Below are 12,022 nucleotides of genomic sequence, written 5' to 3'. Positions count from 1 at the left end.
GGTGTGCCACTTAAGGCCAGCTAGCACAGTGTCCATGACTCTTTGAAACGTCGCTGGTGCTGTGCACAGCCCAAACGGCATCACCTTGAACTCGTATAGGCCGTCTGGGGTTATAAATGCAGTCTTCTCTCGGTCTCTCTCGTCCACTTCAATTTGCCAGTAGCCGGTCTTCAGGTCCATCGATGAGAAGTACTTCGCGTGGCAGAGGTGGTCGAGGGCGTCGTCGATTCGGGGGAGGGGGTACACGTCCTTTTTCGTGATTTTGTTCAGTCGCCGGTAGTCAACACAAAACCTTAATGTGCCGTCTTTTTTCTTTACGAGTACGACGGGCGCAGCCCAGGGGCTTTTCGAGGGCTGTATAATGTCGTCGCTGAGCATGTCGTCGACCTGAGTCCGGATGGCTTCCCGCTCGTGTGAAGAGACGCGGTACGGTGACTGTCGGGTGGGTCGGGCTCCATCTTCGGTTATTATTCGGTGCTTCGCTAGAGGGGTCTGACGTAGTTTTGCGCTCGACGAAAAACATTCGCTATAGCGACGCAGCAAAGCCAATAACTTGTTCCGTTGTTCTTGCGGTAGCGCCGGATTCACGTCGAAAGGCTGCGGGAGCTTGAAGGTTTCTACGGGTGTGCGTTCAAAGTCGGCGACCGCGATCACGTCACTTGCTTCTTGCGCTTCTTCGAGGAATGCAATTGCCGCGCCCTTGTTTAAATGCTGGTACTCCTCGGTGAAATTCGTAACCAAAATGTGGGATTGGTGTTCCTTGAAGCGCGCAATGCCTCTTGCGACCGACACACCACGGTTGAGAAGCACCCTTTGATCGGTGTCTACGATAGCGTCGACGTCAGGAGCAGCATCTTCACAGTAGACTGCGACCATCAAGCTTGCGCGGGGTGGCAGGGTGACATGATCATCGGCAATCCTTACAGCAGCACGTCGTTCGGGGTTCGGTTCCGGCGTCATGGAGTGATTGGGGGAAAAAGTTATTGACTTGGTCTGCAGATCGATTATTGCACCGTTGTCCATCAAAAAGTCCATTCCAAGAATTACGTCGCGGGAGCAGTTAGGCAGAATGACGAACGCCGCAGGGTACGTTGTGCCGTCTATGGTGACGCGCGATGTGCACGTTCCACTTGGCGTCACGAGGTGGCCTCCTGCTGTGCGTATGTGCGGACCGTCCCATCTGGTCATAACTTTCTTCAGTTTAGACGCAAATGGTCCGCTCATTACCGAATAGTCAGCTCCCGTGTCTACGAGGGCGACTACGTCAAAGCCGTCGATGGACACCTTGACGTCAGATGCAGTCTTCCTCGAGTTCCGGGTTCGTCGGGGCGTCGTATCTCTGCTTGTACGTGTTGACGGTCGGGCACTGTGCATCGTCGTTGTCGTCGTCTTCTCAACGGACGTCTGGGTCCAGTCGGGTGCGCGTCGCGGCGTATAGCTGTCGTCGTGTACGGGAGTCTCGTCAGGTCTGTGTCGGGTCGTCGGGATGAGGGCATGTTGTGAGTCACTGTCTTCCGCGAGTCGTTGCGTCGTTGGAGGGTTTTCATTTTTCCGCGATCGTGCAACTTTACCTCCAGAAGTTGCTGCTTTTAGTTTCCCCCGCGTGGGCTGGGGGACCTTCCACGTGAGAACTCAGCATTGCTACGGCGGTTCGGCGACTGGTATGGGTCATCGGCTTGGGGGGGTTGCGAACAAGGCACGCGAAGAGCTCTTGCTTCACACCTCGCATCAGAAACCGTAGTTTCTTTTCTTCCGTCATTCCAGGGTCCGCACGGCGGAAAATTCGCTTCATTTCCTCGACGAAGATTACGACTCCTTCGTTCGGGTGTTGCGTTCGAGTTTCCAGTAAAATCGCAGCTCGTTCTTTTCTCACCACGGTCGTGAAGGTCTTAAGGAACTCGCTTTTGAATTGCGTCCAGTCGGTCAAGGCACTCTCGTGGTTTTCAAACCAAGTTCGGGCTGCATCCTCCAAGTAAAAGAAAACATGCCGGAAGGTTTCTTCATCGTCCCACCTGTTGAAGATCCGCACGCGCTCCAGCTTCTCCAACCATTCCTCTGGATCTTCAGCGGGGGCTCCCCGGAACGATGGCGGTTCCCGGGGCTGCTGCAGCATGATTGGCGACGTTGTTTCTTGTACCATGGTGTTGGTTGCAGCGTTCCTTCTCTTTGGCCCTTCTGCAATCAAACCGAACTCGGGTGGTAAATGTTGCAGGCGGGGGCTGGCTCTTGTTGGACTGGCTTGGCGGCTTCCCGAGGCTGCAGTGGGCATGAAGGGTGCGTACCCCGCACCTCCACCAGATGTCACGGAGACAAGGACGACGCAGTTGTCTTGCAGGAGAAACAAGTTTATTGGAGCGAACTTGTGCTCCCCTAACAACTCAAAAGAATACAGAGGCGGCGAAGCAGCGGTCAACAAAGTGACTTGCGTCAGCGAGCGTCGCAGAATCGAATGCCCCGGCGTCCGCACTGCAGGCTTTTTATCTTTCGGCGCGCGTGGTTCTCGAAACGTCGATTCACATCGAGAACATAGTAGATCCAAGAAGATTATTCTGGGCTGTTCACGTTAGATCGGAATGCTCTCCCTATCACGACAGATAACACATGCGGCACAGAAAGAAAGAATGGAACACGCGCTTCCCTTGGCGCAGAGATAACAAGACCGGCGCAGCCGGGCGGCAAAAGCAAAACACAAATAAACAAACCCAATGTATGGTTCGCGGCAATATATATATATATATATATATATATATATATATATATATATATATATATATATAGATATATATATATATATATATATATATATATATATATATATATATATATATATATATATATATATATATATATATATATATATATATAACACAGAAATAAGAGTTGGCAGTCAAGAAAACCTCGGAAAGCAAAGGGGAGGATGCCGTGGCTCATAGAAACAGATAAAGAATTTGGAAAGAAAGAACGTGGAGAAAAAATGCCCGCCAGGTGGGATCCGAACCCACGACCTCCAGAATACCGGTCTGGTGCGATAACCACTACGCTACCGGCGGGGCGATTTTCCCCTCCACTTTCTGGGGTATTTATGTTAAGGTATTTTTGTTTCCTGTTCTTGGGGGTGGTAGCCAGTGCCACTAGGACTACTCGGGGTGAAGGGGACCTTCTTTTTACCGCCGGGCCGTGACTCGACTGCCTACTACATGTCGAGAGTGGTCAACCAGCGTTGAACCCTCTTACCCTCTTAATATATATATATATATATATATATATATATATATTGTCACGGCCCATCGATTCAGCGACAGCCTAGAAAGGAGCTCTACATGCGCTATGGAGTGCAAAAACTGTAGGTTGAGTGCTGAATTTTTAACAGGTTTCTAACCAGTTTGTTGAGCAAAACGTGTCACATTTACGTTAAAGATGCAGTAACACTGTTCAGACCTGGAGGGATATTTCGGTTCATTTCTCACAGCCATATCCTCCCAATATTAAGATATGCGTTATAGGAAAACTGCACTCAAGAGGAGGAGCAGAAAACCTTATTTAACAGTAATTTCGAGCTGATTAGTGGGCTGGGCCCTCAGTCCATACCAAGAGAGTAGATTAATTTTCTTCCGTTCATAGAACGCCATCCCGAGTAGACGAGGATTTGTTCTTTACGCCTGGAAGGGCTGATAAACACTAAAGAGCTGCTTGGAAATATTCATCGGTTTGGATTGTTGTAATATATTCACGTAAACAATTTATTGCGTTCGTTCGTACTCTAGACAACGTTGTCTGGGGCGCGATCGCGGTGGCGTAACACAAACCTCATTGTATTTGCATGTGAAGAAACAATGTACCCTGCGGATATGCACCTTGTCGCAAGTGGCCATAACGAAAGCCAATTTGGGAAGAAGGGAATGTATGCCATACAGCCTGAAGAAGATCTCTGTGAGCCTCCAAAAAATAGCGAGGAGCTCTTAGCGCTAAACATCGCGAATAATCTAGAAAAGACGAGCTACACACGCTTTTCTGACCGATGCTCTGAAGAGAGTTGTTCTCTCTCTGCTTGTGTGTTGCAAATTTGTGGGGGATACATCTTAAAATTATTCTGATGTGTCAGAAGCTGGCAAAAAATAATTGAATTACTAGAAATGCGCTTTTTAATCCACTGAAGCATCAAAGCGGGCGCTTTCTAGCAAAGGCACTGCTGCCCTTCACAAGCGGAGTGTAGCAGACGACAGTGGCGCGAGTCCCTAAGCCGACATCAGAGTCAGGGGGCGCCACTCAAATATCTCACCACCACTTCGGATTGCCAACTTCCTCCAACTTCCGCCTCTCTGTTCCTGTATGTTAAAGGGTCATGCATTCACAAAGATTGCGGGGGTAGTCAACAACGATAATTGGGTCTAGAGTACTGCACGGGCCTGATTTTAAGGCCCGAGCCCGGCCCGAGCCCGCTTTGAGTAGCCCGAGCCCGACCCCGGACCGTAACACCTTGCCCGGGCCCGGCCAGGGCCCGGGCATTTATAAGTGAGCCTGTCCCGGGCTCGGCCCGGGCCTGTCATCTCAAGCCCGGGCCCAGGCTTATTTTTGAGCCTAGGGAGGGCCCGTGTGTGTGTGACCAGGCCAGGTATTAGACGCTGAAGAAAATTTGTTTATTATATTTGGTCCAGTGTCTTCGTAGCGTGAAATCAGACGGAGCATCAAGTCTGCACAAGCACGTCATGAATTGAAACGCAAAAAAATAAGGGTTTAAAAGTGCACGTAGTTCAGCTTACCCTGTCTGCAATTTCCGCCACACTGGCGTAAGGATAGCTCCAATTCTTACACGAGAGACACCATTACCTTTGATGACCAGACTCTTGGCAACTTTACGTGGTTTTCTCGGTCACAAGTTGGTATTGCTAAAATTTTTTGCTCCCCATTTGAACCACGAGTATGTGAGTGCGTTGAAATATTTTCCCTGCAGTGGTTGTTAAGCGGCGGTGTTTCTCGAGCACGCGAGTTTGATTTCCAGCTACGACAGCCACATTTACATTGGTTCGACATCTGAAACACACGTGCACCTGTGCACCTGGAACTGTGCACCTGGAGCTGTGCACCGATGTGTACACACACATAGGTGCACAGCTCCAGGTTGTCTTAATTCCTTCCCCGATAGGGAATTCCTTGTAACCGTACCTTTGGTATGTTATACACCAAAATATAAAATCTTGATACAGGAGATGAAATGCCATTAAAATTACAGTATAGTGACTATCAGACCTAGCAAAACACGTTTTTAAAACAATGTGTACAACAAACATCAAGAAGCGCGTAAAAGTAAACTTAGAAAATTCATTTTCATGCTTTTTTAAACACTTCACGTCGGAGCTATTAAGGGCCGCGCCTATGAAGCCCGAGCCCGGCCCGGCCCCGCGGCACTGAGCCCGGACCCGTCCCGGGCCCGCCGATAATCGACTTCGGGCCGGGTCGCGCCCGGGCTTTTGGGCCGGCCCTGGCCCGTGCAGTGCTTTTGGGGCATCGTGCTTTCGCACATCCTGTAGTCGGTGTATACTGTGGTCGCATGATATTGGAACTTTGCCCGAATGAACTTGATCCTGCCATATAGCCCCTTCTTGTGTAGGATTGAATCAATATTTGGGGTCGAGGATTGTTCCTATGCGGGTTCGCTGCATCGGTGCCGTGTCTATCATGGCTGGCGGTAGCTTCTTTTCAAAGGGGGGGGGGGTACCTGTCTTTAATACAATGGCCCCTCCCGATTTTGTTTTCGAATCCGCTTTCTTGGCGCTAGGAGAGTGTTGTCTTCAATTTCTTCCACTGTGTTAGGAAGACGCAAGGTGAGGACATATTCAGCGCTGGTCCCTGTCTCGCTCATCCTGTGTTTTCTTTGCTGCGCTTAACGGAATTATAATGATATATTCATCGTCATTACAGCCGACATCCTATTTAAGCCTCTTTCCGCTATCCCCTCCCTTTATATCCCCTCGCCTACCCCTCGAGCCTGATAGGGTGTCGGCACCTCACGCCAGACAGTTTCGCGCCCTTTTCCCTCCCTCTTTCCCCCTCCCCTCCAACCCCCTCAAAACTTCATCGCAGCGCATCGTCTCTCCTATTGTCTTCACCTGCAGCTCTGGTCCTGTGCTTCCAGAGTCCATTATTTGCTCCGAATATTGTTATTTCATCTCTGCATATTCACTTATGCATTTATTCAATGCTGCAGGCTTGACAGCCCTGGCGTGTCATACAAGTCTATTCTGTTATCCTGGTGGTCCACCCGTTGTCCGTTTGTCTCACGGTCGAAATTGCGAGGTTGAGGTCAGTCTTGTACGCTGTCCTGATGATGGCGTTTCCTTCACTTTCTTTTGGTGCGGGAAAATTTGGGGTGCGGTTGGCTCAGCAATATTCGGGTCATGATCGGTGGTTGCATAAGTCTTACCATTCCTTTTTCTCTTTTAGGATAGGCGCTTTGTTTGTGGGCTAAAGATTTTGACCGGTTAAAGATTTTGTTTTGGCGATTGTGAGTTTGGGACTGCCTCTTGTCTCTAGCCAAGCCGAGCATTCTTACGTGACTGTTCTCTGGGAAGGCATCCGTACCTATCTTTAGGGCGATATTTAACGTGGCCAGGTTGCGCCATCTGTCGTTTACCAAAACCGAGCTTGCATTAGGAGACAACCGCTAGAATATGAAGAATTATTTTGAAAACTTTTGATTAGACTCTATATAGTGGGTTTTAGTTTAGTCCTTCTGTGCTTATAATCTATGCCTTCCTTGATTTCTGAGAGAGCGGCGTTAATCCGTTGCACCCTGTTTTAGTTAGGTCACCCATTCTTGGTGCCGCCATAAGTCCCGGTCGGAAACACGCCGTGGTGTCTTTGTGGTTAAGGCGTTGCGGTGGTGAACCCAAGGACGCGGGTTCAGCTCCCGGCCGTGGGGGCCGTTTTCCTGATGGAATCAGAAAACAAAAATGCCAGTGTGCCGAGATTCTGACGCCCGTTAAAAATCCTAAAATGGTCGAAGTTCTTCCGTAGACATCCACTACGGTGTACCGTCCGGGTATGAATTGCCGGAAATTTATATTTTTTTAATATTCCAGTGGAACCACGCTTCCGTGTGATGAAGTGAGTTGCGGGAACTGCTGGAGACTGTGTTTGCCGAGCATGCTACCATCGACTGGGCATAGAACGAACTTCAACGCGCAGGCGCGGCACCTGGTAAAAACGCGTGTCCTTTCTTTCGTATCGAACGTTGTATCATTGTCATCCCTTCCAAACTTCTGCTGTCGTAGCTCGACATGACACGTTCAGCGGAGCCCTCGAACCTTGCTGCCTCAGTCGTAGCTTCCGGGTGGCAGCGGTGACGTATTTCCGTCGACGCCTGGTGAGCACAGCTGATAGCGGACTGCTAGGAGCCACGGGGCAATCGAAAAATGGTCCTAATAATATAATCTCTCAGGGACAGCACCGTGCACATGAATGCCTTGCTGTGTTGTCCCAACGCGGAGTCCGATTTCACTCTATTGGCCGCGGGGCCCACCACTGGAGAGGCCGGCGCTGCGATTGTTTTGACGTCACTTGTAGGATCACCGTTCTTACGCCGTAGTTGGCTTGCAGCACGTACTTCGTTTAGGACGCAAGTTCAAAAAAAATTTGATTTGATTGATTTGATTCAAATTTGAAGTTTATTTGGCAGAATGGCGTACATGGTGCCGAGGCTAAAGGCAACGTGAATGTCGCCTGACTTGACCTCTGGCTCCCAGTGACACTGGCAGCACAGACAGCGTTTCAAGCTTGGAAACGTTTCACATAAAAAAAAGAAAGAAAAAGAAAGAAAAAAAAAGGAAAAAGAAGGGGGACAATCAGATAGCAACATAGAGTTATACAATAACCAACATTTCCCACGAGAATTAGCATGATTACACTAATACATACATTGTAACCAGCAAACAAAAGCCAGCAAACAAATGTGGTTGCATAGTTTACAATCCAAATAAACACTACATAAACAGATGCAAAGAGCATGAAGGTAGCAAATCAGGTCAATGTAAGTCATAATAAATTCATAAAGTAAAGTTTATTTGCTTTTTAAATGAATATAAACACCTACAACAATCAATAAGGCCTATTATGTCGGGATGATAGTTTAAAAGATTCGGTATCTGCCAATCTAACAGCTGGGTACCATAATTCGTCCTGAGCCTGTTTTTCTTGAAAACAGTATGCCGAAAGCTGTAGTGTGGATGAGTGTCTGTGTACTGTAAGAGAAAGGATTCGCGGTCACTTTTATAGGTATGGTATATGGTCTCAGCTAACTTAAGTTCGTACATATATTGAATACTAATAATTCAATTTCGTGCGAAATAAGGTAAGGTATCAACAGCCATAGGCAAGTTATTGATAAAACGAATACCCCTTTTCTGAATCGAAACGAGAAAGTTAAGGTTGGACTTAGAAGTAACACCCCAAACCAACAGACAGTATCGCAAACGAGAATGAACAAGCGAGAAATACAGTTGACGCTTTACAGGTGTTGGTAACAAAGGACGCAGTTTATTTAACACTCCAATAGATTGTGCGGTCTTGTGTTTAACAAAATCAACATGGTGATTCCAAAGAAGATTTTCGTGAAAGAAAACACCTAAAAATTTGTGTACTTGAACTCTTTCGATTGGAAGGGATTGAAATGTTAGAGGGCAAGGAATTCTCGTAGGCCTATTCTTAGACGTGAAAATGATATATTTTGTTTTCTTAACGTTAAGCTGTAATTCATTCGCATCCAGCTAGAGGGAAAGCTGTTGTAACCAGGAGTTTGCAGTAGTGATGACGGATGCCAAATCAGTGGACGAAAAAAAAAACATTCGTATTGTCAGCATAAAGAACAATATCCTGGGTGAACGGAATCAAATCAATATCATTAATGTATAAAAGAAATAGAATTGGCCCCAATACAGACCCCTGTGGTACACCATAAGATATTTTTTGCCTGTCGGATTGAACATCATGAACTGAAACGAATTGCTCACGGTCTGATAAGTAGCTGCGAAAAAGCTGAAGTGAAGTTCCCCTTATACCATAATGTGACAGTTTAAGAAAAAGAATATCATGTTTAACTGAATCAAAAGCCTTATTAAAGTCTAAGAAAATTCCTACAGAATAAAGACGGTTTTCTATCTTGCGAATAAGGCTATCCTTGATGTTAATTAAAGCAAGTTCAGTAGATTTCCCTTTTTGAAATCCATACTGATTGCCAGAAATTAATTTCAGCTTTTGGAGGTAACTTGATTGTCTAGAATTTACAACTTTCTCCATGACCTTGGAGAAAATGGGTAGCACTGAAATTGGCCTGTAATTATTAATTTCATCAATCGCACCACTTTTATGTAAAAGAATAACTTTTGCTATTTTCATGTTATCGGGGAAGATTCCTGTAGACAGAATTAAATTTGCTAGGTGACACAAGACTTCACCGATCAGGTCTATCACAGCTTTGATTGGTGCGGCCTTAATTCCATCAAAGCCAGAAGAACAATTATTTTTTAGACTATTTACCACATTGGTAATTTCGGTTATAGTAGCAGGATAGAGGAACATTGAGCTGCACACGTTTTGAGTTAGATAAGACCTTGGATCCGAGCTACGTGAATTGGACACCCCAAAAGACAGGAAGCGTTGGTTAAACAGATTAGCTAGGGCTTTACCACTGAAGGTATCTTCTCCTATTTTTAGTTCAGATGGCACTGAAGCCTTCGATTTCCGAAGCAAATTTTTTATAACCGTCCAAGTTTTTGAGGGATCAAACTGAATGCTCACAAATTTGTTTGAGTAGTACTGAAGGCGCGCTCTCTTTATGTCCGTTGTTAATTTATTTCTAACTTTCTTGTAATCCATCAGGACCAATAAATCCCGGGATTTTACAAATTTATCAAACAACTTATTGCGTTCTTTTATTCTTTTTAAGAGTTCAAGTGTAATCCACGGTTTTCTAGCTTTTCTGGCTTTAGTCAGAGTAATAAAAGGAAATGCACTATTATAGGCCTCAATGATCTTATTAATAAACAAGTCGTAAAAAGCATTGGGATTTGATGTTGTGGAAAGGCTGCTCCAATCTATGGACGACACAAGCTGGCGGAAATATTTCACATTACCCTTATTCATCTCCCTGTAGATTCTAGGTGCACATAAAGCACGAGTTTTGTGCTCGATCACTCTTGGAATAAAGCAAAATAAAGGTAAATGGTCACTTATGTCACTAGTAAACACTCCAGCCATGGTATCCTCTTTCTCACAATTTGTTAAACACAGGTCTAGAAGCGTTTCACTGTGAGATGTAATCCTAGTCGGTATATCAATTAAGTTTGTAAAGCCATTGACATGTACTGTGTTTAGGAATTGGGTGTTCAAAGGAGATACTTGGAGTAAATTGATATTAATGTCGCCCATGACTACCACTTGCTTTTTTGTAGTTGAGAGATCTTCTAAGATTGCATTGAAAGCGTCGTAAAACAATTCGAGGGGTCCGGAAGGAGGGCGATAAATAACGCCTAGAACATGCGCATTTGTGGCAATGAAGAGCGATTCAATACCCGAATTCATCACAGTATATTCAGGAACAACTTCATACAAAAGGCTCTCCTTCATGTACAAGGCAACACCACCGCCTGTTTTGGTTCTTCGACTATTAGTTTCTAGTTTATATCCATTTAAATTCACTACGCTAGCAGCATCCGAGCACCAAGTTTCACTAAACGCCAACACATCAAAATTGTGGCCCAAAGAGGATAAAAAAATGTTCATTTCATCTTATTTGTTTCTAAAACTGCGTATGTTAAGGTGAAACAGCGAAAAACAGTTTGAGCATGTTTTGTTTCCAGATACATGATTTGTGAAAGAATCAACATGATGGTAAGCACAGCCAGAGGATGCGAAGGCCATTTGCGGTACTAACAGATTACAGCTAGTACAGCTACATTAGACCATTTTTTCCAGATCACACTCATCTTGGATTCGAATCACCTCATCACCTTCATCCTTTCGAACCAAAACGTGTCCGTTATTCTGCCATGCAAAACGATAGCCAACTTCCTCTGCTCTCGCACGCGCGAGCCACAACAGCCGCTTATTCCAAGGCGTCAGGTTATCAAAGAAGCACATGTCTGGTTCTTTGGCCCGTAGGCGAGAACGGGCCTCCACCCACTTTTGCTTCAAGGAAACTGATGTAAACCGCACAATGACAGCGGGTTCTTTTCCAGGACGTTGTGGCAAACGGTGCATTCCATCAATGTCAGATCTTGTTAACTCGGGAAGTTCAAGTTTACGAGCCACAGTATTCACTTTTTCGAACAAGTTCTCGTGTTCTTCTTTGGCCAACCCAAGAATTTCCAAGTTCTGCCTGCGGCTATACTGTTCCATCTCGTTCAAATCTAACCTGATTTGCCTGATCGCGGGAGAGGTACCAGATTCAATGCGGTCAACACGCTTCTTCAGGGCAGCAATATCAGAGTCCTGTTTTTCAACCTTAGTGAGTACGCTGTCGTACTTCTCGGAAAGAAACTTCATAGAAGTCTCAATATTTCCAACTGTTACGAGAAGCTCGGACAGTGCGTTGACCTTACCGATGATAGGCAGTAAACTTGCGACATTGTCATTCAATGTCTTTAGTTGAGCAGCAAAGCTGGAGCTTTCAGATTGGGTAGCGACAACGCCACTCTTTCTCTCTGCTGTTTCACATGTCGCGCAAATCCAGGTTGCCTTAAAAGACTCACTTCTATTGCGAAAGCTAGGAGCAGATACGCCGGAGCATTTACCTAGGTGGTAGGCATAGTCACATTTTGTGCACGTCAAATACTTTCCATCCGGAGGCACAACGTCCTGGCATACCAAACACTGCAATTCAGGGTCAGTTGACATATTGGCACCAACGGCACTAGCAGCAGCAGCGAAATACAGTGTGCATGAAATATTAAGTATCACGGCAGGATAAAACAACCAACCTGCAAAGTCGAACAAAAAGCGCTTGGAATCAGCGGGATGAAGCTGCTGC

Source organism: Haemaphysalis longicornis, unplaced genomic scaffold, assembly GCF_048455015.1.
Source record: "Haemaphysalis longicornis isolate Haplotype H1 unplaced genomic scaffold, Haemaphysalis longicornis Haplotype H1 scaffold_4, whole genome shotgun sequence".
Taxonomy (NCBI): Eukaryota; Metazoa; Arthropoda; class Arachnida; order Ixodida; family Ixodidae; genus Haemaphysalis; species Haemaphysalis longicornis.
Note: the sequence above shows the minus strand (reverse complement) of the source record.